This window comes from Puma concolor, chromosome A1 (assembly GCF_028749965.1).
Source record: "Puma concolor isolate L17-30 chromosome A1, mPumCon1.1.hap2, whole genome shotgun sequence".
Classification (NCBI taxonomy): Eukaryota; Metazoa; Chordata; class Mammalia; order Carnivora; family Felidae; genus Puma; species Puma concolor.
Window position 1 is genome coordinate 30,013,442 of NC_141667.1, and position 26,670 is coordinate 30,040,111.

At 35.5% G+C, this 26,670-nt stretch overlaps 1 protein-coding gene across 3 annotated transcripts in view; it reads left to right on the forward strand.

Moving 5' to 3' along the window:
* The window catches only part of NIPBL (NIPBL cohesin loading factor), a 201,006-nt gene that overhangs the window by 7,998 nt on the left and 166,338 nt on the right, over positions 1-26,670 (forward strand). Inside the window, exon 2 of one of the 3 annotated variants that reach the window (XM_086677232.1) lies at positions 5,335-5,384. The exons of the other annotated variants lie outside the window; for them this stretch is intronic. The gene's annotated coding sequence lies outside the window, so the exon portion shown is untranslated. The remainder of the gene's footprint in view (positions 1-5,334; positions 5,385-26,670) is intronic. 3 annotated transcript variants of the gene reach the window in all.

Consider the following 26,670-nt stretch of genomic DNA (forward strand, 5'->3'; position numbering starts at 1 on the left):
TATCAATCTTTTTCCTCTTTCCCTTTTCTTATGTGTTTCTTCCTTTCTGTGTCAGTGTCCTAAGCAAAACATTTTTATAGCACAGTGAGTACAGGTGATGGTGTTGATGTGGCTAGTTCTGTAATATTTTCCTTGATGAAAACTTGAGCAGTTTGAAAGGCCTCAAATTCTGAGATTTTCATAAGTTCATAATGCTAGTGAGAAAGCATTGATATTAACTGTGAAAATGTATATTTGTGCAGCATTCCTGCTTTCTTCTGTAGACTTGTGTTACTTCTCAAAACATCTACTCACAGACCAGAAATTTCTCTTAAGGAGAAAAAGAAAGCATGCCTTTTTCATGGAAGTTTCTCTGGTTATTCCATGTCATAGCATTTGCTAGTTTATTACTTGTATCTCTTGGATAAAATTTGTTCCTGTGTCTGTCAGCCATAGTAAACCACCAGCTATATGAGAGCAAGGAGACTTGTATTATTTTTATCTTTATGTCTGTAGTACCATTACAGTGCTTTTCCTGTTTTGTAGATACTCAACGTTTTTGTTGAACAAATTAGAACGGAGCTATGTGATATTTCCTAAAGATACATTTCTAAATCTAAGATTAGTGAGTGGCAAGTACATGTTTATGCTAATCTTGAAATATAATTTTCTTAGCTATATATGTGTTCTTAAGGCATCTTGCTTTTTGGGTAAGAATATTTTATTTACATACATCCTTAACAGTACACACATAACAAATTGTGTGTAAAAGTAAATCACAGAAAAACTTAAAACAGGGTTCCTTTTTTAATTGTTAGTAAGGATGGTAAAGTTATAGGAAGGGTTTTTTGTTTCAGTCCTTTGGACAATAGAATTGCGAGTAAGATACTGAGGGAAAGTATCCAAATACTTGTTTTAAACCCAAGGTTGATTTATTACAGTTTTAATTTTCTTTGTTAATTCTAATTTATGTATTGTGTATAACAACAATGTAGATAAGTTACCTGTAATGAGAAATACATATCAGTATGTTAAAAATGTTATTCACATAAAATAGTGATATGATGACTGAAATTATTTTTAAATTTAAGTAAAGCTTATTGGAAGTGTGATTTACACAATAAAATTCACTGTTTTAGGTATACAGTTTGATGAGTTCTGACAAACATGTAGTCTTGCAATTTCTACCACACTCAAACAATGTTTTCATCACTTCAAAAAGTTGCCTTATGTCCTTTTGTAATCAGTTTCCTACTTCTGTTCCAGCTCCTGGTAACCGCATATAATTTTTGTCCTTTTAGTTTTGTCTTTTCTAGAATGTTGTATAAAAGGAATCATACAGTATGTAGTCTTCTGTGGTAGGTTTCTTTCACTTAGTAAAAGGCTTTTGAAATTCATCCGTGTCGTTGCATGTATTAGTAGTTGTTGGTGACTTCATTTTGAAATTGATTTAGAATACCCTTTACCTTTGGTACTACTGTCAAAAAAGATTAAACAACTTTAGATATTTTTCTCAGATTTTGCAGCTGCTTTATTATTTGATATAATTTTACTTACCTATTTTTACCCCTTCAAAAAATTTGTAATTGACATTATTATTAAGTGGTATTTGTTTTTATTAGTTAATTCTATCATGTTAGATGTTCCACTAACCAGGTAAAATATGCAGTGCCCTCTGTTTCATCAAAATTAAGATAGGTAGTATCATGTATTTTGAACATATAGTACATAAAAACTAGAATAAGATATGAGGGATGGTACGATAATAACTCACCAAAAACTGAGTTTACATTTTACTGTAAGTTTAATGTTTGTTGTTTATACTAAAAATAGAGCATCGGTTATAGTGAAGAACAGTGGGTGCCTCTCTTTTAATGCTTTAAGTTAGAAGGTGCCTGGGTGGCACAGTTGGTTAAATATCCGATTCTTGATCTCGGCTCAGGTCATGATCTCACAGTTTGTGAGTTTGAGCCCCACGTTTTGTTCTGCACTGATGGTGCGGAGCTTGCTTGGGATTCTGTCTCTCCTCCTGTCTGCCCCTCCCCTGCTTGTGTGCTCGCTTGCGCGCGTGCTCTCTCTCTCTCTCTCTCTCTCTCAAAAATATATAAATAAACCTAAAAAAAAAAAGAAGCAGTGTTGTTTACTGAAAGTTGGGGCAGATAATGAGAAAAGGGCCATTTTCTGGTCGTTTTATTTGACCACCTTTTTGTTTTTCACCACTCCCTTTTTGAAACCTTTCTTTCCTTGGGTTCAGGATATCTGTCTCTTCTTTTTCTTCCCTTGTGTATTTAATATGTCATTTGTTGACTCTTGCTAGTTCTTCCTCCTCTGCCCACCCCTTAAATCTTGGTATTCCTGAGGTGGTTTTTTATATTCTTCATTCTGTTATCCCTTCCTGTTGATCTTATCTATTTATATGACTTTTTATATGCTTGTTACCTGTATGCTGATGACTCAGGAATCTGCCTCCAGAATGATGTATTTTCCTGAGACAGATCCATCTGTCTAGGTACCTCCTAATGTCTTATAAATACTTTAAATTCAAAAGTATATAAATCTGAACTCATCCCTCAATTTTTCCCTACTCTCACCACTCTCCCCGCCCTCCAAAAGAAAAAAACTGTTCTTACAACTATGTGAAGTAGGTGAATGTTTCCATCATCAACTCAGTTCCCTAAATTGGAGATTTGGTGATAATGCTTCACCCTTCTCCTTTACTGTACCTTCAATCCAGTTGTCCATCCAGTTCTGACATTCATAACACCTCTGCATATCACTTGAATCCATTCCTCTTCTGTTTTAGATTCTTAGAGTAGGCATGTATATACAGCTTATCAGACAGAATAACTTCTCACATTCATTTTAAGAAGACTTAGAGATAGTTGTGAAAGATGTATTTAGTTAGGGTATTTTTTTATATGCTTGGGCTCTGGTGTTTAAAATTAAGGTGTAGGGGTGCCCGGCTGGTTTATTTAGAAGAGTGTGTGACTCTTGATCTCAGGGTTGTGGGTTCAAGCTCCACGGGTAGAGAGATGACCAAAAACAATTTAAAAAACTAAAATTAAGGTGTAATCTTTATTAACATTCATGCTTTATCGTCTAAATGAGACTGTCTTCTGTGCACATTTCCACTGTATCTAAAAATCTAGGCTTCTGACGGACAACCCAGTATATATTGACTAGAACAGTTTAAATGCCACCTTTATCCTTCCATACCTTACATTTAGAGTAAAATAATCATAAATGTGTATGTTTATTTTGATACTGTGTTGATGTGTTAAGGAGCAGAGTCAAGAGTTGAGAAGAAAATGGGACTGTAGGAGGAAAGGGTAAATGAGGACTTTTAAATTAACTTTACTGGGGAGCCTGGGTGGCTCAGTTGGTTAAGCGTCTGACTCTTGACTTTGGCTCAGGTCATGTTGTCTGGGTTGTGAGATTGAGCACCTCATCAGGCTGTGTGCTGGGCATGGAGCCTGCTTAAGATTCTCTCTCCCTCTCCCCCTCTCCTGCTCAGGTTCTCTCCATCTCCTCCTCTCTTTTTAAAAAATATTTTTCCCCTATACTATAGAAACAAGTTCACTTGAATAACTTTCACTTTTATTGCAGATAACAATATTAAAGAAACAAATACAATGGGATATGATACCATTCGGTTGCTAGGCATTCAGACATTTTTAATGGCAAGAGTCAGATATAACTATATTACTTGCTTGTGAAGTTATTGCTGGTGGTTTTGTATAATTTACAATGTTTCTTCCTTAGAATAAGAAGTTGTCTCCTTCGTTCTCCATTTCAACAAAAGGACCTACTTAAGAGTTATTGGTTTAAATAACCCTGAGTATCTCTTTTGTGAAGGACACACTACAATGTGATGTTATTTTGAAAAAAAAACATGTCTTCACTATATCCAGAGTTTATAACTAAAGAAATAATAGGTGCTATGTTGTGCTATAGTGCTAATTACCATGTTTTTGAGAAAATGAGATCAATCAAAAGGCAATTTACAAAGACTGACAGGAGAATCCTGTCTTGGAGTCTCTGGTACCTTGTACATTGTCAGCACTCAACAAACAATTGTTGAATAAATGAATTTGAATTATATTTCAGTTTGGGGATGTAGGACTAATTTGAGTGACAGAAGATGGGTGGGGTTTGTTAAACATTGAGTAAATTTGATGGAAGAAAGAAAACACAAAGCCCAGAAAAGGTGGGAAAACACTTAAAGCAAAGAATTGGTATAATTTAGTTAATTGCTTATATTTGGACAATTAGGTTTGCTTAGCTGGATAAGAGAAAAATCTGTATGCAGGTGGTTTGGATTCTTTCTACTGTTATTCCTGTTTCAGATTTGCTTCTGGTTTCAAGTATTGCCTCTGTACTTCTGTCTTCATTGCTATGGGATAAATTTGTAGGCTCAAGGCTAAAATGACTTGCAAAAACCAATTGAGAGTTGGTGGGAAAGGGAGCGAAATATTATAGTTCTTCAGTCTTTTGCAGTTATTCAAGGTTTGTAGTGTATGTCAAAGTGTCATTGCATGTCTTCAGTATTCAGATGAAGGGGCATAAAAACTAGAATTTAAAATGACTTACAATTTGCAACAAGTTTGTTTGTGACTGACCTAGGATGAAATTCAGTATCTGAGTCTCTAATATGCTGTTAGGTGTTGAGCCATGCTGTTACCTACATGAATTATCATATGATTTTAGTGATTCTTTATAAAAACTTCATAGTTCAGCAATTCTCCATTCTCTTAGTTTTCTTGGAAACTAAAACCACTTATAGTTTTCTGGTATGTTAAGTAAGGCTAAATTGTGGAACTTAGAATGTAAAATCCTTTAAGAACTTCAAAGTTAAAGACTTCCCCCTTTTTTCCAATTATAGAAGCAATGTAGGAAAAAGCTACATGCTATCTGGAAAATAAGAAAAATATTTATAATCTCATATTTTATGTTTTTCCTACTAGTTTTTTTTTTTTAATTTTTTTTTTTTTTTAACGTTTATTTATTTTTGAGACAGAGAGAGACAGAGCATGAACAGGGGAGGGCCAGAGAGAGGGAGACACAGAATCTGAAACGGGCTCCAGGCTCTGAGCCGTCAGCACAGAGCCCGACGCGGGGCTCGAACTCACGGACCGCGAGATCGTGACCTGAGCCGAAGTCGGCCGCTCAACCGACTGAGCCACCCAGGCGCCCCCCTACTAGTTTTTTAATAAAAATATATGAATATAATTTTAGTTAAATATGTATTCATGGTTTAAATTATACATACATAGACTTGTTTTGTCTTAAGGTTGTCTCAGTAAGATTTTCCTAATTTCCTAATGGTGTTCGTAATTATTTAAAATTTTACCCCAGGATTCTTGGCTGGCTCAGTCTGAGGACATGCGACAGTGGATCTTGGGATTGTGAGTTCGAACCCCCCATGGGGTGTAGAGATTATTTAAATAATAATAATTTTTTAGAAACTTTAAAAAATGTTACCCAGTATTTTGTCAGAGAATGAACCATAATTTCCTAAGTCATTCTGTTGAACATTTTATTTGCTCTCACTTTTTTTCCTGTATAAAAATAAGACAGTGGAACATCTTTATATGTACTGCCCTCGTGCCCTTTGGGGAGTTTATTCACTTAGAGTTGTAATCTAATAAGTGGAAGTTGGGCCAAAAGGTTTGAACATTTTTATGGCTCTTAATATATATCTCCAAAAATAGTTTTACCTTTCCATAGTCAGTATTTTCATTCATGTTTTAATTCATTCAGTAAATGCATTTTTTTCATATAGATGCAAATTCCCTATTAAGATTATTCTTGGGTCATTTAACTGCTCCTCTTGCCCACTATTGTGGATGTGATCTTTTTTTTCCAAGATATTTTTGAACTCCTTGATGATGAAGGTCCTAAGCTTTTTCAAGCTGGATGTATCATTTGGAGGTATTATATAGTGAAATTAGCATAGAATCTAATCTAAACTAGTTGCTAACCAAGTGACATTCAAGTCATTGAGCTCATTTCTTCAACTATAAGCTTAAGGGGCTATTGGGTGGTCCCAGGTTTTAGGATTTTTATGGATTAGTAAAAACACAAAGGTATAAAAAAGGAATTTAGATAAATGAAAAAAAGGAGTAGTTCCTAGAGATACAGTTGTAGTTAAAAGATCATCAGTCTTCTATTAGTAGAAAAAAAAAGGTAAGAAAATTTCTAGATTGGAATGTACTAGAAAGAAAAATAAATTTTTAGGTAGGTCCTAGTACTTACTCTTAATATTTGAAATAAGAAATATCTAATGTGATATGGACATGGCAATGATCTCATATTCACTTATTCATCAAACATTGAGCATTTCCTGTGTCTCAGGAACTATAAGATATTAGAGATGCTGAAATAAAAGATGCTAGCCTTGCCTTCAAGGATCTTAAAGTCTAATATAGATAGGTAAACAAAGATTGTATTACAATATCAAGATTCACAAAGAGAGCAGGACTGAGGGGGATCACCTAATTTAGACTAGAGATGAGGTGTAAACTAAATTTTGAAAGTCATTAATTAGATTTAAGAGCCCGGGGCAACAATTCCATTTTGGAAACTGCAGATGCTCAGATTATCAGAGTATGGGGCTGGAAAAGGAGCATGCCAAAAAGATTTGAAGCTACAGAGAGGGACATAGTCCAGATTATGAAGGAATTGTATATGCCTTTACAAATGCTGCATTTTATTTTAAAGGCACTGGGGAATCAAGAAATTATTTAGTAATGAAGTATGTTTTGTATTTGAAAAATATTTTTTTGGCAGCAATGCAGAGATTAGATAGTGGGCAGAAAAAAGGAGGGTAGGGCTGCTATTTAGGAATTGATAAAGTCCTCAGTTAAGGTAGTGAGAATGTGGAGGAAGAAACTTATAAAAAATGTTAAGGAAATATCCTGGATACAGTTTGGTATATTGGGTAATGGAGAACGTAGGTATATTGGGTAATGGAAAATGAAAAGAGTTAAGGATGCTTCCTTGATTCTCAAGTTTCATACTTGTGGGGCTTGGAATTTAGAAGTTCCGCTCACTAATGTTAAGAATAGAGGAGGAGAAAGTTTTAAGTGGTAATGTGGAAAAAGGGAGGGAGGTGGTACCACAATTTTTAGGCACGGTGACCTGTGGGACATTCAGTAAGGTGGATATGAGAGTCTAAACACTTCAGGTCTTCAGAGCTCAGAAGACATTAGGCTTTTCTTTGGCAAAGAACATAATTATGAATTGGTCAATTAGAGGATTATTCTCATGTGGAAGACATTTCTAAATCTATGTACATTCTTTAAATGGATATATAAAATTTAACTTTAAAACCATGTTGAGGTGACTCAGTTGGTTAAGTGTCCAACTTTGGCTCAGTTCGTGATGTCACAAGATCTCACAGCTTGTGAGTTCAAGCCCTGCATTTGGCTCTGTGCTAACAGCTTAGAGCCGGGAGCCTGCTTTGGATTCTGTGTGTGTGTCTCTCTCTCTCTCTCTCTCTCTCTCTCTCTCTCTCTCTCTCTCTCTCTGTGCCTCCCCTGCTCATGCTCTGTCTCTTTCTCAAAAATAAACATTAAAAGATTAAAAAAGAAAAAAGTTGAAAACCTTGGATTCCTTTATTATCTCAACTGAGAATATCCAATGTAATATTCATTTTATTATTATAGTTCTGGTATATACATACAAATTAGAATTAGCACAGTTTGTGTTTTTAGGTTTATTTTGAGAGAGAGTGAGAGACTATGTGAGCAGGGGAGGGGCAGAGAGAGGAGAGAGAGAATCCCAAGAGGCTCCTTACTGTCAGCACAGAGCCCCATGCAGGGCTCAAACTCACGAACTGTGAGAGCCAAAATCAAGAGTTGGATGCTCAACCAACTGAGCCACCCAGGCTCCCTGAGTATTAATACATAGCTTTTAAAGCCAAAATAAGTTTTGCTGCCTATGAATAAGAATACAGTCTACCCAGAGAAAGACAAACAGCATATGATTTCACTTTTATGTGGAATCTAAAAAACAAAACAAATGAATAAACAAAAAACAGAAACAGAGTCATTATTAATATAGAGAATAAACTTATGGTTTCCAGAGAGGAGGGAAGTTGGGGGGATGGGTGAAATGAGTGAAAGGGAGTGGGAAATAACAAGCTTCCAGTTACAGAATGAATAAATCACAGGAATAAAAGGTACAGTATAGGGAATGGAGTCAATGGTATTATAATAGCGTTGTATGGAAACAGATGATAGCTATACTTGGGGTGAGCATAGCATAACGTATAACTTGTTAAATCTCTATATTGTATGTCTGAAACTAACGTAACATTGTGTGTCAACTATACTTCAATAATCTTTTAATTAAAAAAAGACAAAAAATATAGTCTATGAAACACTATCACTTTTCACATTCTATTTTTTTTTTCCATATTATTTTGGGGAGAGTGCACGTGGGGGAGGGGCAGAGAGAGGGGGACAGAGGATCTGAAGCAGGCTCTGTGCTGACAGGCTGACAGCAGTAGCCCTGAGCCAGATGTGGGGCTTGAACTCCCGAAACACGAGATTATGACCTGAGCCGAAGTCAGACGCTCAACCAACAGAGCCAGCCAGGTGCCCCCACTTTTCACATTCTAGACAGAACGGGTATTGAAAAATTTAGTGGTTTGGTCAAATTGTTATAGGCATTAATGGTTATTTGAAAATGACTTTCTTCAAGGCTGACCTAGAAGATCTCTCCAGTCTTAAATCAGAGTTAAAAGAGGTATGGGTGATTTCTATGTGTTTTTGGTTTTGGTTTTTAAATCTTACGTGGTTTAAATTATCAGAAGAGAATAATACCATTTTGTCTTGAGGCTTGCCTTTTCAGAATATGGGTCATATACTACTATGAACTTAGAATAACAAAATGAATGTTCTTGTATGACTTTTCTATTGTATAAGGCTCTTTCTAGGGCCTTCCTGGTGTATTTGTTTATCCAGATTAATCAGAAGACTGCCCCTTTGGTTAGTTTTGTACTGAATCCACACATAGTGAGATCTTTTAGTGAGAACTGTGTTACTTTCTCATGAAGGGATTATTTTTACAAATATAATTAAAGGCCCACTTTTATTTATTTATTTATTTATTTATTTATTTATTTATTTATTTATTTATTTTTAAGATTTTATTTTATTTATTTTTTCCAACATTTATTTATTTTTGGGACAGAGAGAGACAGAGCATGAACGGGGGAGGGGCAGAGAGAGAGGGAGACACAGAATCGGAAACAGGCTCCAGGCTCTGAGCCATCAGCCCAGAGCCCGACGCGGGGCTCGAACTCACGGACCGTGAGATCGTGACCTGGCTGAAGTCGGACGCTTAACCGACTGCGCCACCCAGGCGCCCCAAAGGTCTACTTTTAGAATAAAAAAAAATGGCAGTGGCTTATCAAAAGTATTATGTGCAGAAATCATTATAAAGGAATCAAACTGGGGGTGCCTGGGTGGCTCAGTCAGTTAAGCAGCCGACTTCGGCTCAGGTCATGATCTCGCGGTCCGTGAGTTCGAGCCCCGCGTCAGGCTCTGTGCTGACAGCCCAGAGCCTGGAGCCTGTTTCAGATTCTGTGTCTCCCTCTCGCTGACCCTCCCCTGTTCATGCTCTGTCTCAAAAATAAATAAAACGTTAAAAAAAATTAAAAAAAAAAAAAAAGGAATCAAACTGACTTACCAGAAATGATTGACCAGGTGTCATAATGTCAAAATGAAAACTTGTGCTTTCCTAGAATCTAAGTACATTCACGCATATGTACTTGGTTTGGTTAAAGAGGTGGCACACCAGAATCACCTAGAGAATTTTTTCAAACTTAAACCTTTTCTGGAGATGTAAGATAAGTTTATAAGCCTTTCCTTTAGTTCTTTCCGTAGGCTTTTTAATCATTTCACAAGAATTCATTGAATACCATGTGCTCACCAATGAATTCTAGGCATTTGCTATTAGGATTTTTTTTCAGCCTCCCTCTCAAATTTTACATGGCTGCCTAAACGATCCCTCTTTTTTTCTATCCTGTCAAAACATTATCTGAGAGGCATAAAGGAGCAAGGAACTGTGGTGAGCAGAATTATTAGTAAGTTAGAATTAAAAATAGAATGGAGAGATGTGTTGAGTCCTGAAGAATGGAGGGAAGTTGCTGGATACTAGAGAGGACATAGAACTGAGGAAAGAAGTTAGAGTAGCAGATGCTAAAAATGAATTTGGCAAAAGAATTGTTAAGAAATTGAAGTAAAAATTTTTAAATATATATTAGCAACAGTACTTAGAATATAATAAAAAAAGCAGTGAGCTGACTTCTCTGTTCCTAAAGGTGGCTTATGTTTAAAAAGTTTACTCAAAATTTAAAAAAAAAAAAAAAAAAAGCCTGTTTCCGATTCTGTGTCTCCCTCTCTCTCTGCCCCCCCTTCCCCGTTCATGCTCTGTCTCTCTCTGTCCCAAAAATAAAATAAAAAACGTTGAAAAAAAAAATTAAAAAAAAAAAAGTTTACTCAGAAGTCAAATTGCATTATCTTGTGTGTGTTGGATGCAAAGTGCTTAAGAGTAACATGTAAAATGCTTAGAACTATGCTGTACACTTACAGTAGTTGTCCTCAGCAAGTATTTGTTATTTTTATAAGTTGACGGCTACCTTTCTCATTGTGATTTGATGAAAAATATATCCTTGTCAACTCTATTCCTAAATGAAAATAGGCTAATTTGCGACATTTATAATGAATTATTAGGAAGAAAGATATTTGATAAGAAGCAAAGAAAAAATAATTAATTTGGCTCAAGTTAATCTGGTATTGAAATATGAATACTCCTGGGACACCTGGATGGCTCAGTTGCTTAAGCATCCTACGTAGGTTCAAATCATCTTGCAGTCCATGAGTTTAAGCCCTGTGTTGGGCTCTGTGTTGACAGCTCAGAGCCTGGAGCCTGCTTGGGATTCTGTGTCTCCCTCTCTCTGTCCTGCCCTGCACTACCCTACCCTGCTTGTGCTCTGTCTCTCTCTCTCTCTGTCTCTCTGTCTCTCTGTCTCTCTCTCTCAAAAATAAATAAGCATTTAAAAAAAAAAAAAAGAAATATGAATACTCCTTCCCAATATAACTTTGCTGTATACCCCAGATCAAGGGACATATCCCAAATAATAACTGCCTATATGAGGAGCTTGATTTATCTCGTCTTTAATGTCTAAAGTTAATTATGCCTCCAAAGGTGTTGTGTTATATATTATTATGTATGATAATATACATGTATGGACAGAATATATATATGTATATATATATCCACTATATTTTGATAACTCATTTTGTATTTTCCTGCTTTACACCTTTTAATCAAGACATTTACCTCCTTTTTTCTCCATGTATTCAAATCCTATCCTCTCTTTGTCAAGATCTTACGGGTTTTTTGGCGGTGATAGAAGAGAGTAGCGTAACAGAATCACCTAGGCTTCCCTCCCCCGCCCCCACCCCCCACCCCAGCTTATACTTTTCCTTTTTTTCCCCCAGGCTGTTCTCCCTTTTCTGCTGCCCCAAGTGATGTGTTCTCTTCCTTTTCTAATATATACCTGTGTGTAGGAGTTAGTTATTTAAGTTATATGTTGACTTCCTACATTTTCTTACATATTGAACTATGGTTTATTTTGTTTCATTTTGTATTGTTTGTATTATGTGCTTAGGGTGTGAACTATTGGAGGGCAGGCTCTGCCTGTGGTACCTGGTAGAGTGTTTGGCCTGGAGCAGGCTCTTAGCAAGTGTTTGCTTATAACATATGTGGCTCATCTGAACTAGATTTATTAAAAGATTTGAAAAAAATCTCACATTCTCACAAACCATAAAATTCACTCTTTTAAATTGTGCAGTGGTAAAATTTCAGTGGTTTTTAGTTTATTCATAAAGTTGTGCAACCATCATCATTATCTAGTTTCCAGAATCTTTCATCACCCAAAAAAGAAACCCAGTATCCATTAGCAGTCACTCCCCATTCTTCCCTTCTTCAGCTCGTGGCAACCAGTAATCTACCTTCTGTTGCAACAGATTTCCTTATTCGTAAGTGGAATCACATAGTGTGACCTTTTTATATCTGGCTTCTTTCACTTGGTCATCTGCATTGTAGCACGTATCAATGCTTCATTTTTTATGGCCAAATAATATTCCATTGTATGGATATACCACATTTTACTTGACCTTTTGTTAGTTGATGGACATTTGGGTTGTTTTCACCTTTTGGCTATTAAGAATAATGGTGCCATAAACATTCACATATGAGTTTCCATGTGGGCATGGATTTTCAGTTCCCCTATGTAGATACATAGCAGTGGAATTTCTATGGCATATGCTAACTAACTCTGCTAAACTGCCAGACTGTTTTCCAAGGAGGCTATGTGATTTTTACATTTCCATTTTCAGTGTTTGAGATTTACACTTTCTGTATATCGTCACCAATACTTGTTATTGTGTGTTTGAGTGTAGGCATCCTGTATGCAGTGGTATCTCATTGTGGCTTTGATGTGCATTTCCCTAAGGATTAATGATATTGAGCATCTTTTCATTTGCTTATTGGTTTTTATATATCTTTGGAGAAATGTTTCTTCTAATCTTTTGCCCATTTTTGAATTGGATTATCTGTTTTTATTCTTAAGTTATAAATTTTTGATATATTATGGATCCAAGTCCCTTATTAGATATATGATTTGCAAATATTTTCTCTCATTCTGTGGATTATCTTGTCAATTTCTTGATGGTGTCCTTTGAATCACAAAAGTTTTTTATTTTGATGATGTATGATTTATCTGGGTTGTGGTTTGTTGTTGCTGCTGCTGCTTGTGCTTTTGATGTTATATTTAAGAAACTGTTGCCTAACCCAAGATAATGAAGATTTACATCTATTTTTAGTTTTAGCACTTACATTTAATTCTCTGATCAGTTTCAAGTTAATATTTTGCATGTGGTATCAAGTAGGGCTACAACATCTTTCTTCTCCATGTGATTATCCAGTTGTGCCATCACCATTTGTTGAAAAGACTATTCTTTTTCCATTAAATGGTCTTAGCACCCTTGTAAAAAATCAGTTGAATGTAAATATAAGAGTTTCTTTTTGAACTCTCACTTATATTCCATTCCATCCACCATAAGGGGTCTAACCTTATGCCAGTACCATAGTGTTAATTACTGTAGCTTTGTAATAAGGTTTGAAAATAGGAAGTATGAATCCTCTAACTTTGTTCTTTTTCAAGATTTTTTTTGTATTTTGGATCTCTTGCATTTTCATATGAATTTTAGCATCTGTGTGTTCATTTCTGCAAAATAGGCAGCTGCAATTTTGATAGGGATTAGTCTATGTATAGATTCATTTGGGGAGTATTGCCATCTTTATAATATTAAGTCTTTCCATCCATAAGCATAGGGTGCCTTGTCTTTTTTTTTTTTTTTAGGCCTTGATTTCTTTCACTGATAATGTTTTATAGTTTTCAGTGTTCAAGTGTTACACGTCTTTTGTTAAATTTATTCCTAGATATATTTTTTGATATTTATATAAATGGAATTTTTAAAAATTTCATTTTGAGATTATTAATTGATAGTAGATGGTAGTACAATTGATTTTTATGTTTTGATCTTGTATCCTACAAGAACTCCTTTATTAGGTCTAATTCATGCTCCTTTTTCTAGGGGCAATTTAGAGTTGTTCTTCAGTATTGTTCATTCTGCCCTTCTCCAGCCTTCCAAATACTACATGCTACAAGTAGTTACAAGATAGAATTTTTCCTGTTTGTCCAGTCTGGTGCTGTTGTGATTTGAAAAAACTTGTGCACATATGAAAAGTAAGATTAGATAGTTCAGAAGAAAAGTTGTGGTCACATTATGTCAGAATTTTCATTTAGTCATACCTGACTATAGTATAGGATTGAAAATTGAGTAATTGTGGTGTAGTATTTAAAACAATTTGTTTCACCTGTAGTAAGGGCCAATTTAAATGTCTGTTGCAGAATAAATGCCTGTGTTAACAATATCTATATGTAGAAGTAAAATTAATTCTCTTGGTCAGTAATTTATAAAGTCTTCATCTTCCATGAGTCCGTAAGTGATTTTCAGTAGTGTGTCTGGAAAGTTTAAGTTGTACAACAAAAGAAAAAAGGAAAAAATAAGTGGGATTAGGGCAAGATTAGTAATTTGAGTTTTGTTAATACAGTGTTATGATTTAAATAGATATCTGCTGATTGGGAACAAAAGAGGAAACAGCCAAAATGGATTATTATTCCTTAAGTTTAAACTTCTGTTTTTTTTTTTTTTTTTTTAAATTTTTTTTTCAACGTTTATTTTATTTTTGGGACAGAGAGAGACAAAGCATGAACGGGGGAGGGGCAGAGAGAGAGGGAGACACAGAATCGGAAACAGGCTCCAGGCTCTGAGCCATCAGCCCAGAGCCCGACGCGGGGCTCGAACTCACGGACCGCGAGATCGTGACCTGGCTGAAGTCGGACGCTTAACCGACTGCGCCACCCAGGCGCCCCTAAACTTCTGTTTTTTAATGAATCAGAATTGAACCTAAATGGTAAATACATATATAAGTTGTTAAACCTCAGTAGCAATTGGAGAAATGAAGAGGTATACTCTAGTTAGATTTATGATGTGTTCTGTTGATCAAAAATGATTAAGTGAGGAAGTACCCTAAAAGGGTTCTTACTTAATAAGTTTTAACTCCCATTCTCACTAATTCTTTTCTTTTCACTCAAGTTTAGGTGTTATAATAGATATAAGGATGGGTGGGGTAATTCTTCCTGTCCCTGTTTTTAAAATAAAACACCGTCAAGAGTTTTCTATATATTACCATTATCATATTTAATACTCTCAGAAAAAAAACTTCTTGGAATAGATGTTATTTGCATTTCACAGGTGAAGAAATTGAAGCTTAGGAAGTCAAGGTTACACAGCTTGAAACAGGAAGAAGGCAAATTTTAAACGAAGTTTTTGTGATTCTGAAACCTAGGCTTGAACTCTTAATTGCTATACTAATACTGCGTTTCCACTCCCTTTGAGGAGCTTACACCCAGTTTGATAATGTTATGCATAATACTTCCTGGATCCTTAAACTATTAATAACTATTACATAAGATTTAAAGCAGAACCTAAAAAGTGAATTTTTATTTTACTTCAGAAAAGTCTCAAGTCTTTGCTTTTGAAAATGAAATCAAGTATTTGCCCATTCTTTTAACGCTGTGTATTACCCAGGTGTCATGGCTTCAATAATTTCCTTGGTATCCTCACTTTGAAAGTTGGTTCTTGAAACTTGTGGAGTAGGAATTTGGGTCCAGACTCAGTAAAAGAGGAAGTCCTGGGAGAGCTTCTTGAATAATTTTAGGGTAAGAAATTATAGCATAAAGAGAGGGTGGGCAAAACTTGAGAGTAATAACTCCCAACTTGTTTTCTCTGTGGTGGAGACTTTTGTTTTATCTTAGATCCCACCAGTATATAAAAATAACTGGTGTAACATAATTGCCTTATGGGTACTTAACAAAATAATATGAATTGTATTTATTTTTGATTGAGCCTATATGGAAGGTATATATATATAGATATATATATGCATATATATGTATACAGGATTCCCCAAGAAAGGTATAACACATATTAAAAAAAAGTTATTTATATATATATATATATACACACACACACATATATGTATATATGTGTGTATATATATATATGTAACTACAGTGCAAACCTTTGTATTGAGTTTGGTTTGTTCAGTTTGAACAGTAGGATTTTATAGAAGGAAATCTAACTTTAAAAAAATCGTCTAAAACCTTGGATGGTATTGTGCCCTTTAAAAAAAATTTTTTTAAAAATAGGTTTAAAGTAGCCAATTACAGACTATTTCCAAAGGATTCCTTCCAAAATCTTGGATCAGAGACATGTTTAGCTCCTAGTTTTGTGAACTTTTTCAATTTTAAACCTCAGCCACCCTTTCTATGATTATTTCTTCATGTCTGGTCACCTTTTTTTCCCTCTTTTTACATCATTAACTGCAGATCTCTTTCTTCATGCCTTTCAGAACATCCTTTCCATGTATATCAGCTTATTATTTTTCATTCTTATTATATTTTAGGCCTAAAGTGAAGTAAGGCTTTCTGCCTGAGTTCCTGGATGTATACATAAACAGAGTTTAAAATCCTGCTAGTACTCAGAATCAACCGTAGATTGTATTATTAGAGACTGTCTACTGATAGATCACATGTTTTCAGTACCCCCTTTGGGGAGGCATTATGACAGACTAGGGTACTTAATACTTTAGTTGATCACTTATAATGTGTTTATAGAATCGGGAAGGAGCTAAGCAGAAAGAAGAAAGGAGTCCTTTATGATTTAGAAAACAAAAGAATTCTTCACTAAAACCTTTAATTGTGTTATTCTTAGCAAATGATGATGATGATGACAGTAGTAGCAATAACGGCTCATATTTATTGGGCTCACTGTTTTGAATATTTTACTTGCATTATTTGGTCCTCACTGCAATCTGTTGAGGTTTATAAATAATATCCCCACTCTACAGAGTATGAAACTGATGCTTACAAAGAATGTGACTCACCCATGGTATAATAGAGGGAAATCCCGTAAGCAGTTCAGAGTTGGCACAATTAAAATGAACTTCTCTAAGTTCAATTAGACCGTAAGCTCCCTGAGGTCAGGAATTTATTTATTTATTTATTTATTTATTTATTTATTTATTTATTTATTTATTTATTTATTTATTTTAATGTTTATTCATTTTTGAGACAGAGAGAGACAGAGCATGAGCGGGGAAGGGGCAGAGAGAGAGGGAGATGCAGAATCCGAAGCAGGCTCCAGGCTGCCCGACGCGGGGCTCGAACTCACGATCTGTGAGATCATGACCTGAGCCGAAGTTGGGCGCTCAACTGACTGAGCCACCCAGGTGTCCCCCGAGGTCAGGAATTTAATGTAATGTTTATTGCTTTATTTCTGTTACCTAACAAAGGGTCTGAGTATTGCAGAAGTGTCAGGCATAAGATATATGCTTAGGGTTTTTTTTTTGTTTGTTTTTGTTTTTTATGAATAAATGAGGTTGGAGAGGCTGATTCATTAGCCTTAGCCACGAACCTTCTGGAGGAATCCATACTAATCTCATTTGCATTGCATGACTTACTCCTCTTCCTTGGACTACCATTTTTACGATCTCTGGCAGGACACCTGCCAAGTTACTATTCATTCTTCAAGTTCCAACATAATTCCATCTTTTCTGTGATGACTTCTTGTCTCTTTTAGGAAGGATTTGTTCTCTTTTCTGTCCTCCCACTTTTTTCCTTTAAAGTTTATTATAATACCTATTATATCATAATTATCTTCTTCCCCTAGCCTGGGAATCCTTGATAGGTCAGGAGAGGGGGTAGTGGTGGACTGTGTCTTATTCATCCCCAATTCAACATTAAGTACATTTTTTGGCACTGTTAAGTGCTCACTAAATGTTTGGCTGAATGAATTCATACAAACAAGCTAAAAATAGACTTGTAGGTGAGTGTTGAGACACTATTTCAGTGTCCTCTCTGAATTAGTCATTGCTTTGTGATTTTATTATATTCCTTAGATTATGAAAGATCATTCCTCTAGGCTACTGTCTTTCAGAAATATTAATTGAGGGGATCCTATAGCATCTCAAGATTGCTACTAGGGTTTTCTACAGAGTTCTCTGATATTCTTATCCTTTTGGGGGGAAAATTTTTTAAGAAAGGAAGAAAAAAACTTAATAAAAATGTGATCATAGATAAGCCAAATGTCTAAGAATGAACGAACCTATTCTTTAAGTATTTGAATATTGAAAGGAGCATATTAGATTAAATTTTAGGATCCTGGGGCACCTGGCTGGTTCATTCGGAAGAGCATGTGACTCTTGACCTCAGGGCCATAAGTTTGAGCCCCACGTTGAGTGTAAAGATTACTAAAAAAATAAATAAATAAACCTTCGAAAAAAATTCTGGGATCCTTAAATACAGAGTATAAGTCAATTGTATGTGCTCTTATATATACTGCATACTGTATAGGATTGTTTATGAGGAACAGAAAAGGTGATATGAATAGAAATGCTTATAAATAGGATAGTGCTGTTTCTGCAGAAGGAATTTTATTAAACTATTGGTATACTGTAAAATGATTCTTAAGAATTTTTTCAAATACTGTATTATCTATTGTTATATAACAACTTACTCCAAGATTTAACAGCTTTAAACAGTAAATGTTATCTCACTATTCTTGTGGGCCAGGAATCTGGGTGCAGCTTAGCTGGGTGCCCTCTAAACTCTGGTGGTCTCTCAAGGCTGCAGTCTTCCTGTGGTCAGGGTATCAGTGAGGTCCGCAGTCATCACACACTGGGGGAGTGGTATAAGGATTTGAGTATGGCAAAAGTAAAAAAATTCAACAAAAATAAGAGCAGGATTCAAGTTGAGATTTTTAAAATATACTTTTAATGCTTAAAGTGGAAGTTGTATAAAAATTATTAGTCAAGGGGGGCCTGAGTGGTTTAGTTGGTTAAGTGTCCAACTTTGGCTCAGGTCATGATCTCACGGCTTGTGAGTTCGAGCCCCAATTTCGGCTAACGACAGCTCAGAGCCTGGAGCCTGCTTTGGATTCTGTGTCTCCCTCTCTCTCTGCCCCTCCCCTGCTCATTCTCATTCTCTCTCTCTCTCTCTCAAAAATGAATAAACATTAAAAATTATTAGTTAAGAACAGAAATAATGCAGTTTGTCAGGAGTTAGTTGGAAAAGGTAATGAGTGAATTTGAACAGTGTTAAGAGACTACAAAGTGTGTCTTCATGGGATAAGTTCACTCTTGCAGCACATTTCTCATTTCTGTGTTGGTTCTGATATGGAAATCTTTGTATTTGAGGGAGATTCACTAATGGAGGATAGTATTTGAAAATTTAGGACCTAATAGTGGGTGGGTGATTAAGTAGGAAAGCCTGCAATTTGCTTATAGGCCAGGATTGGACTTGAATATGGAAGCACTTCTTAAAGGGCAGTTTCCCTGTGCTTTTCTCTTTCCTGACTCAATCTTAATGAATGAATGTGACATATAAAGGAAACTTCAGAATTTTAAAAGGCAAATAGAGAAAATATTTTAAAGATGTCTATTCTTGAAGTAATTACTGGTTTAATAAGACAATTATTAATTTTTAAAATAATTAATAATTATCAATACAACTTATAATAATGATATATATTGTGATATATATAACATGTACTATATATGATATATAATAATGTAATAATAAAATTATAAATTATTAATAAAATAATTATTAATAGTTTTAATAATTTTAATCAAAATTTCAATGAGATATGGGGAAACTTGAAATAATGTTTCTGTAATTTATCTAAAAACATAAATTTCTGAAAACTGAGTTAATGGGGTGGGAAAAACAGGCCTTACCATATGTTAAAATACGTCATTAAGCTACAGTAGCTACAATGTATTGTGATAGATGAGTCAGTGAAACAGAGCAGCCCCAAAACAAATCCTGCTTTCAACCTATTTCTGCAAATTAAAAATATAATCGGTATCATAATATATGTAATATATAATAAGTGACAATACATAAAAAATATAAAGAAATTGTGCATTTTTAGACCTCTCAAAACAATTTTTGAATAATGATATGATATTTTGGGACTCTTTGTTATAAGATTAAAGAAGAATGTGGTTTACATTAAGTATAGTAGTCTTGGGAGCTGCTTACACAATTCTTCATCTTGTTAAAATCATTGTGTTGCCTTTATTATTAGTCTTTTGACTAAGTGACTTTTTTTTCCTATCAAACTAATGCAGTGGCTTTTAAAAAATTATTTGTGTCTGTGTCCTTTGAGTGAATCAATGAAAATAGTCAGCCTTGGTGGTTTTAAAGTCTTTGGTGTGCTATTCACTGTGATTTTATCTCCAACTAACTTAAAAAGTTACCCAGTAAATGATTTTTTTTGCAAAATTAGATATTAAGGAACCAGGGTTCTACCTGATTCTGCTCCCTCCATTTTACTCCAGATTTTACTTCAGTTGGAAATCTCTCTATACTGGTAAAGTGATTCAGGGCTTCAGTCTTTAAAGTCTCACCTCTGGCTCACAGCACAAAAAGATGCCCGTTCACACTCCAAGGATATAATAGCTTCATCAGTGGACTCAAAATGATCTTAGAAGCTGAAGCCAGTAGCCCTCCTAGTTCATCTTTGTTTTAATATAATCTCAGACCCAAGGTTTTCTCCTCACCTTTCTTAAAAAAACTATTTCTGATACCTAAAAAGATTGTTTTGCTTGTTGATAGCTAAAATTGGTTTACAGAAGGAAGTGAGGTGAAAATTTGACTACAGGTGTATGGACTTTCCTCTCTACCTAATAATTTTCCTTGAAAGGAACTACCTCCATTGGTCAAATAAAACAGTTTATTGATGGTTTCATCCTGAGTTTTTGTTTTGTCAAAATGTTATCATTCTCCTTAAGCTTTCAGTAGGAAGTATAATTAATATTTAATGATTTCCAAATTTGACTGTTGGAGAAAAGGGCACCAAATTCAAAAGTTGTAAATTGTGAATATTTTCTGGAAGTTAAACCTTTATGTTCTTTTGAGGGAATGGTGGCTTTTTTTTTTTTTTTTTTTTTTTTTGGGGACAGAGAGAGACAGAGCATGAACGGGGGAGGGGCAGAGAGAGAGGGAGACACAGAATCGGAAACAGGCTCCAGGCTCTGAGCCATCAGCCCAGAGCCCGACGCGGGGCTCGAACTCACGGACCGTGAGATCGTGACCTGGCTGAAGTCGGACGCTTAACCGACTGCGCCACCCAGGCGCCCCAGTGGTGGCTTTTTAAGCACGATCTTGGTGTAGGAAAATTGATCCACAAGAAATATGAATAAGTTTCAAAGTAGTGCTAAAAATGCTGTGGTATATTTGTTTGCACAGGTGGTGACGTAAACTGTGGATTTTATTCATTTTATTGTGTCACTTTAGGTGTCTGTGTTCTAAAATAGTGGTTTCAAACTTTGTTGCATATTAAAGTCATCTGGAGGGTGACTTTTAAATCTTGATTCCCAGCTCTTACTTTTTTGACAATGAAATCAGTATTTCCAGGGATGGCACCCAAGGCATAAGTAGAGTTTTCCAGGTGATTAAAGTATGTAGTCAAGTTTAAGAAGCATTGCTGTGAGTTCACTGAGCATCATTTTAAAAGCAGATTGTGTTTCATTAGATCTAGAATAGGGTCTGAAAGCCTGAATTTCTAACAAACTCCCAGGTGGTATGATATTCCCGGTCATTTTCCAAGTTAGAGTAGCAAGGTTCTAGAGTACTGAATTGCCTAGATAGACATTAGTTGTCATGATGTTTTTATTAAAAAAGAACTTTATTCTGTTCTTGGTCTCATAATTGCAGAATATTTTGTTGGTAAATTTCGTGTACTTCTTCTCTTTTAACCCTCCCAACACGTCTGCAAGAGTGTATGTAATATGTGTTCTTTATGGAAGATTCAGTTAAGTGATAAGAAAAATAGGATTATGTAGCTATCAGAAATTAAAATATTTATTTATAGTTTTATCTAAGATTCCAAGTGAAGGTTAAAGCTTTAAGAAGCGTATTATCATATGCATTATCCCACCTTACTTAGAAAACAAAATATTGTGGGAGCAATATGATTAAAACAGAAATGCATTTGCTCAGAAAAGGCCAGAAGAAGATATGCCAAAACATACTGTAGTTACATTAGAGTGACAGGATTATAGGCATTTTCTGCTTTTATCTGTATCCTAAACATATTTATAATGTGCATATATTACCTTTAGAAAAAAAAGGAAAAAGCATTAGTTCTCAAAGATGCCTCTGAAGAACAGGCCTGAAAGGTAATAACTAAAATAAATACTTGATAATTCAGATGAAAATCATCAAGATTTCAATAGAAAGGTGAGCAAAGAACAATTAACACAAATAAAAGTACAAATTATAAATGAACAGTTGAAAACTAGTTTTTAAAATCTAAAACAATTTTGATAAGACATTTTACCCGTAGCCAAACGGGGACCTACCTTCTGCAAGAAAGACGTGCTTTAGAGCTAATACCCAATGTTGACAAGGCACAGCAAAACCAATATATTTATTTCGGGTGGCATTAGGCAACCTTTTGAAAGGCAATATAGTTAACACAAAGAAAGATTACATTTAATAAAATGTAAATAATATATATAATATGTATATAATACAAAAATATTATATACCCTTCAACTGCCACTATGTAAAATGTTTACATGCTGAAAGACAATTTTTTAAAATAAAAGTCCTTATTTGAGTGTAAAGAGATGAGATCACAGGATGTTATAGTATTTGCTTAAAAATTCTTTAATCTCACTGTCTGCAACTAAAACAAATCAAGTATATCTAAGTTAACTTTACATATGGTAGCCCTTTGACTATGGGGAGAACAAACCACATTTTTATATATTATAGGTGTTTAGGTTTTATTTGCTTTTATGTTTTTGGCCCTCTTCAGATTATGTCCTATAGAAGATTCCTAAATCAGAAACCAGTCTTCATTGAGATTTGTTTTTAAAATTTCCTAGTATTAAAGCCAAACTTGTATTCAAAACTTACTGAGCTGTCCTTGTATATTGTGTAGTTGGTTACTGTCCAGGTACTATAGGGAACATAGAATTAGGACCACAAGAAAATTATGATTTTAAGAAATAAAAAGGCATTAAAGATACCACTTTAGAAGAAATAACTGAAGTGGTGCCTGAGTGGCTCAGTCAGTTAAGCATCCAACTTCAGCTCAGGTCGTGATCTCACAGTTTGTGGGTTTGAGCCCCGTGTTGGGCTCTGTGCTGACAGTTCATAGCTTGGATCCTGCTTCAGATTCTGGGTCTCCATCTCTCTGTACCCCTCCCCTGCTCACACTCTGTCTCACTCTGTCTCTTAAAAATAAACAAACGTTAAAAAGAAGAAATAACTGGGGCGCCTGAGTGGCTCAGTTGATTAAGCGTCCGACTTCAGCTGGGGTCATGATCTCACAGTTCCTGAGTTTGAGCCCCTCATTGGGCTCTGTGCTGACAGCTTAGAGCCTGGAGCCTGCTTCGAATTTTGTGTCTCCCTCTCTCTCTGTTCCTCCCCTGCTCGTGCTCTGTCACTCTCCTTCAAAAACAAATAAAAACATTAAAAAAAAAATTAAAAAATAAATAAAATTTAAAAAAAGAATAACTGAAGAACTTCAGTCATCTTTTTAAAAATTATCTGTGAATTCTGTTTTCAGTTTCCTTTTTTCAGTGTCCAAAATTGCATCCAGAATATAGTAGGAGCCATTGCCAAACCTGTGTATTAAATCTTGGAGAGCAAAAAAAAAAAAAAAAAAAAAAAAACCAAACCAAACAAAAAACAAACCCAATGTATATCAGTAAGCCACAATATTACACAGTTTAAGCAGAGAATTTCAGAAATTGTCAGATGTGAGCGCTTTAGTAACTAGAAGCTTTACCTAAGAAATGAGATAAAGGAAAGGAAATTTCTAATATTGTAAATACTTCACGGAACTATTACTTTATGTGTATCTCATCCTGAAAATTGATACCATATCCCCACGTCAGCCTGTTGACTGTCTTTCCAGACTTTTTACACTTGCAACTGAGCAGCGTACCCTAATTGTCTAGTTCTGTATTTCCCAACCAAAGGTGGGTGAGTGCTGTTGGCATTTTGGGGCAAACATTCATTGCGCTGGACTACTCTGTGGTTTAGTGTTCCACTCACTACTGCCAGTTACAACTCTCAGGTATTATGAATACCAAAAATGCTCTCACAGTTTTCTGCGGTTGATGAGTGAGTACCACCTTCCATTGAGAATTCAGTGGTATACTATGGAAAAATGCCAGTTAGCTCTTTTATTTAAAAAAAAAAATTTTTTTTTTTTAACATTTATTTATTTTTGAGACAGAGAGAGAGAGAGAGCATGAACAGGGGAGGGTCAGAGGAAGAGGGAGACATAGAATCTGAAACAGGCTCCAGGCTCTGAGCTGTCAGCACAGAGCTGGATGCGGGGCTCAAACCCACAGACCGCGAGATCATGACCTGATCCGAAGCCGGATGCTTAACCGACTGAGCCACCCAGGCGCCCCCAGTTAGCTCTTTTAAAAATAGGTTAATTTCATTTTGTAGTGTTTAGATTGAAACTTCACAGTGGACATGAGTGAAGAGGATTAGGGTTCAGTGTTATTAGGGAAACAAATGGGAGGGATTTGGGTCCTTTTCATTCCAGCAATTAATGGCTTATAAGTGCAGGAGAGGACTTGCTGCAGTCTTTTTGAAGGGTAATTTTGCAGTATTGTTTCAATCAAAATTTAAAATGCTCATGTCTATTTCTCATTAACCCCACTTTAAGGAATGTAGCCAATAGAAATCTTGGAGGGCATACAAATTCATGTTTTAGGATGTGCATTTGCAATATTATTGGTAGTAGCCCAATGTAAATAAATAGAAGTCAAACAAACAAAAACAATCAAGAGTAAAACCCCACCCAACTGGTTATAAATAGTGATTAAATACTTTGTGCTGCGTAACATACATCTCTTTTTTTTTTTAAGGCAGTAGGACTACATTTACTGTATAAATTGTTTTTTTTTTTTAATTTTTTTTTTTCAACGTTTTTTATTTATTTTTGGGACAGAGAGAGACAGAGCATGAACGGGGGAGGGGCAGAGAGAGAGGGAGACACAGAATCGGAAACAGGCTCCAGGCTCTGAGCCATCAGCCCAGAGCCCGACGCGGGGCTCGAACTCCCGGACCGCGAGATCGTGACCTGGCTGAAGTCGGACGCTTAACCGACTGCGCCACCCAGGCGCCCCTGTATAAATTGTTAACAAATAATATATTATTAAAGAAAAAGTGCAAGTCAGAATAGTATGATTATTAGTATGATCCCAGGTTTGGAATAAAAATATGTGGGGGAACACCTCTGTGGCTCAGTTGGTTAAGTGGCTGACTCTGGATTTTGGCGAAGGTCGTGATCTTGCGGTTCATAAGTTCCAGCCAGGCCTGAGGCTTTGTTCTGACAGCACACAGCCTGCTTAGGATTCTCTCTCTCCCTCTCTCTCTGCCCCTCCCCTGCCCTCATGTACTCTTGCGCTCTCTCTCTAAAAGTAAATAAACATTTAAAATGATTTAAGTGTGTACATGCATGTGTGTATGGGTAAGTGAGGCCTAGAAGGTGATTTTTAAAAAATTTTTAGTGGTTCCTGGGTGGCTTAGTCTTTTGAGCCTTTGTCCTTGGCTTAGGTCATGATCTCACAGTTCATGGGTTTGAGCCCTGCATCAGGCTCTGTGCTGACAGCTCAGCTTGGAGCCTGCTTCAGATTCTGTGTCTCCTTCCCTCTCTGCCCCTTCTCTGCTAGTGCTCTGTCTGTCAAAAATGAATAAAAACATTAAAAAATTTTAAGAATAAATATTTTTAAATGAAAATATTAAAAAGTAGAACCAAGACTTTCAAAGGTTGCAAAATAAACAATAATACTTTGTTCTTCTAGCACAGTTAGTTTCTCCATCATTTACCTTTATTTCTTCCTTTAGACAACCCAGTTGCACTTTGAAAAAAAAAGCCTACCTCTTGAATCTGTCCCCAGAAAGACTTTGAAAAAAACCTAGTAATTAATGACACAATAAGCCATACTATCTTCACAGGTACCCTAGTCTCAAAATTTGTCACGTTTTGACTGTTTCTCTTTTCTCCCATGTTTTCACTTTAGTGGTAGGACCCAACCTGCAGAACTTCTTTCCCATATATAACTTTGTTGTTCTTTTTGCTTTTACCCTAGTTCATATCCTCATTACTTCATCCTCAGATTATTATAGCAGCCTATGAAACTGGTCTCCTTTTGTCAGCTTTAGCCTGTTCCACTTCAATGCTAAGCAGTGTCTTTTGAGCATATGATAGTCAGGATTAGTAGCTATTATCTTAAATGTGCTGGCAGAAGCAGTTTTGTGTTTATATATTTCCATTTGTAGACCATATACCCCAATAATTTGCACTTTGTGTCTCTTCACTCTGTAACGAAAGAAACTTTCATCCTAACTTTTTTTTTTTAGTAGGTAGAGAAGGTTAAAAGAAAAGGGAGATACAGGAGCTATTACTACTGCGTTTCAGTACTGTGGGCTAGCCCTAAAAAATTATCATATAAGCTGTACACTGATTCAACTCTTCCAGGAGGGAGGATTTTATTATAGCGAAGATTTAAAATGGATTTATGGGAAGAGCTTGTGTGGTGAGTTGTGTTTTCGTATAGGAATTCTATAATGAATAAGCATGTCTGCTCTTTTAATATCTGCAAGTTCTTGGTTTGTTTTATTCTTTTTTTGTCACTCATCTTCCCTTTGAGAAATTCTTAGCTGAACTAAGATGAAAAAGATTTTGTTATTTTGATGTATGTCTAGACTACCATTGTATTGAGACTGTAGAAATCTGGAGAAACTTGCTAGAATTTGGTCAGGTGTCCTCTTAAGAGCAGAGGTTCCCATTTATAAGAAGTAGCACCAAGGGCAAGACACCTTGAGAGTTTTTTCCCAAAGGATACTCATGAGATTCTGAGAGGGCATCCGCTTATTACTATTCTCCCTTTGAGAATCAGGTTGGTTTTTTGTTTTTGTTTTTTTTAGATTTCAGGTTTTTT